This window comes from Corvus brachyrhynchos, unplaced genomic scaffold (genome assembly GCF_000691975.1).
Source record: "Corvus brachyrhynchos isolate BGI_N302 unplaced genomic scaffold, ASM69197v1 scaffold33, whole genome shotgun sequence".
In the NCBI taxonomy this organism is placed as follows: Eukaryota; Metazoa; Chordata; class Aves; order Passeriformes; family Corvidae; genus Corvus; species Corvus brachyrhynchos.
In genome coordinates this window covers 1,066,534-1,070,298 of record NW_008237254.1, presented here as the reverse complement: position 1 = coordinate 1,070,298, position 3,765 = coordinate 1,066,534, and positions in this window count along the sequence as shown.

The following is a 3,765-nucleotide window of genomic DNA, read 5'->3' as shown; positions in this document are numbered from 1 at the left end:
TAAGTTTTGGCACTCATCACCTCCCACCCTCACATCAGTTGTTTGGGGAAAATTTGTTTCATAGCCATCATATCACAAACCATTCACTTTTCAGGAACACATTCTGGGGAGATTGGTACTGCTACATGCCTTTTTTTCTTGTCAGACACAGCATGTATTGCAGCACATTCCACAGCTGAAAGAAATTTCCTGTTCAGCTGACTGAAAGGATTTTGAGTTGAAAGAACTCTTATTCTCCCTGTTGTCTAGACTGCTATCTGAGGTCCAGAGTTAGTATTATAAACAGTATTTTGAGATTTTTAATTTAAATTAACTTACACATGCAAATGGATTTTTTTCATAATAAATACTGTCATCCAGCTTTGTTACAGCTCTTTCCTACAAGAAAGTAAAAAAAATCCCACCAAAAGAATTCCATCTCTTCAATACCAAGAAACTCATATTTAGACCAATGCATGTTTTGTATCGGGCCCTTTAGCACTTGCCCAATTGTTTTCTGGGGGGACTGCTTGGAAACTAATCAGGGAGATGCTTAGGAAAGACACTAGCTATATTGTCCCAAAGTCCTTGTTTACCACTCAAAAGGATACTATAACAGAGTGCTGAAGGGTCAGATAACACTGATTTCTGCTTCCCTCATAACAGCTTTGATTCCTTAATTCAAATCAAACATGCACCAAAATTTTATTTTGAAGCTGAGAAGTGCAAAAGGCATAGTCTAATAATGCACTAATTATAGTGTACATAAACTAAAATACTTGACAACACATTCCTTTCACACCTCCAATGTCTTACTTTTTTCTCTTCCAATGAACAACTTAAAATCAGAGCTTCTTTTAAACTTTACCCAGCACATCAACTCTGAAAAACAGAACCTTCATGAAACATGGGTGGAATTGAGAGGTTAAGAATGAAGTTAAGAATGAAGTGCAAGCCCAAATAAAGAACTTCTGTCATATTGTTATTGTTTTACTGAAAAGCATTAAAATAGATTATTCTTGTGTGTAATCTAGCCCCAACACTAAAACGGGTTCGATCCAGATTCTCGCTCCAAAGACTCTAGATAATATAAATATAAAAGTAATGAGATTTTACATTCTTTTAAATAAATCTATTAACCTAAATGAGAGTTATAGGTGTCTTTTTCAGACATCTACCTCAGCACAGTTTATTAACTCAAATAACGAGATTTAGAAGGTAACTCAGACCAGAAAGAAGCACTGTTGTCTCACTTCTTGCAGGCACTCCAACACTTATTTTGCCCAATCACTGCAGTTCTCCCAAGGGCACTTAGGTACATTCTTTACAGCACATGCAATTTTTTTCTAAAGGTTGCAGCACAAAATGAATAGGGCATCAGGGCATTCAGATATTACTCCCTGACTGCTGTCTGCAGCAATCAGCAAGCATTTTGAAAAGACTATCATTAGTCACTATCAACACGGAGCCACCAGAGCCTCTTTCAAGATCAGAGTAAATTAGTGGTGCTGCATCCATTTCCATTCTCACACTGACAACCTCAGACTCCTGAAGCCTTGCAGATACACCTTTACAACGATGCTCCCCACTAGTGAAGGGCTAACAAGACTCAGGCAAGTCAAATGAATACTGGCCAGTACAGGCTTTATTTTCTATAACATTGAACAACCATGGCACAGCTAAGTCCAGCACCACTTTGACCTTCTCTGTGAGTTTTAAGTAGCTCTTGAACACACCAAAGCTAAAAACAGCTTTTAAAGCAAGTTACCATTGCATATTTCCATTCTAAATGCCAGGAAAATTAATCCGCAAGCACCAGAGGTTTATGTCCAAAAAGGAGACAGAGGAGTCCTGTTACTTTATTCGAATAAAGGGAGAGGTCATGGGCATGTCTCATGGGGTCTCTCAAGTTGTTGGAGGATGCAGCCTCCTTTTTATCCTAATTTCCCGGCCACATTTCCCTCTCCCTTTCCCCATTGTCTGAGGTACTTGAGAGACACATACCTCCCGAATTGCCTGTTCAAGACGCCTTTCTAATGGGTACCCCCCCTCCCCTTTTTTTTTCCTTTTTCCTTGTGTGTCTGTTCCTTTTCTCTAAGTTCAGGGATTTAACGCAGTCTTGAGTGAGTAACAGTCTGTGTCAATTAGTGGAATTCCTATGGAATTTATGGTTCCTCCCATTGCTTCTTTCACCTCTCAGTATCTGGCTTTATCTACAGCATGCCCATAGTCTGTTTGTGAAGACACCTCCTTCTCATTCCTTTCATAAAGAAACAATAAATTGCTCTTAGAAAATTCAGCTCAGTGATTATTAAATAGAGATCTACATATTCGCAAGAATTTGTAACCTTTTATCCAGCAAAGTGACTACATCTGTTAGTAGAAACAAAGTATTTTCAAACTCACAAGTTGATATGTTACAATTTTAAATTCACATTCAATTTATTATAGTTACTGGTATTTTAAACAAAGGGTGCTAGGTCGTTTTTGCAAGGACACACTGGAAGATGGCACAAATTACACCACAAGTACTTAAAATCATGCAATTGGGAACTGCTGACATAGTGTCAGGACACGCAGAGTATATCCTACCATCAGCAGACTATAAAACCTGCTTCCTTGTATTATTTATTCCTGTTCACACATTACTAAACTTCTCCAATACTCTTGATTCAGAAATGACTCTGCCCTTGAGTAACAGGTTATGGAGACATATACATATACCTCTCTATATACGTATTTATATATATACATGTATGTATCTCGAGCTAAAGCTCTATTGCTAAAACAGAAACTTGAGGGAGCTTCTGAGGGCCACATTTAAAAACGAGCTCACAACTAATCATTTTATTATTTGAATATAGTGGTGAATACCTCAAATAAAACATTAAAACAAAGATTTGTATGAGTTAGTTATTCATGTTTAATACAAATGCAAGTGGGAAAACTAGTAATGTAGTACTGATGAAAGAACTGGATTTAGCTTAACCTTTGCATTCCAACTTCAGGCAATTGGAATAACTGCAATCTGTTTTGCAGGATTATCCTGCACAGTACAAAACTTTTATTTTGACTTTTCAAAACTACTCTTTTTTCTTTCTTTTTTTTTTGTTTCCTTTTTTTTTTTTTTTTTTTTAGCACTCTAGGATAACAGTTCCATGTTCGCTTCTATAGGACTGGTATAGCCTCGATTTTCCAATGCTTTTCTTAGTGATAGGAAGGCTAATGTCTTTACGAACAATTTGATGGGTGAAGGTATGGGTGTTAACATCTTTGAAACGGGTGTCAACGCCTCTATCAACTTTGGGCAGCACGTTCGTTACAGAGCCCACACAGCTTGGCTCCTGAAACAGACAGGGGTCTGCACAAGCCTGCACTTCTGAGCTTTGGGGTAAAACAGTAGGTTCGAGGGGGGGAGATATACTTTTTTTTTGGAGTTTAGGATAAAGGGGAGGCTGCGCCCTCCGAAACCTCGAGAGAGAAAACCCCACGGGTGCGTGCCCCGGTGGCCTCTCCCCCTTTATTCGAATAAAGTTGAAGGACTCTTCCGTCTCCTTTTTGAACATAAACCCCTGGTGTTTGTGGAATTCTCCTGACATTAGGCAGGACACACTTCTGGCTCATAAATCATTCCGATTTCCCCGCTAACTCTTCTCCCCTGCCACGTCGTGCCACTTGCTCCACCTTTCTCACAACTACTTCCGCATTCTATTGCCACCGACGCTTGCCTTCTGCTAGCGCGGTGAAGCACTGCTGAAAATCAACCTGACAGCTTCCCTATAACCA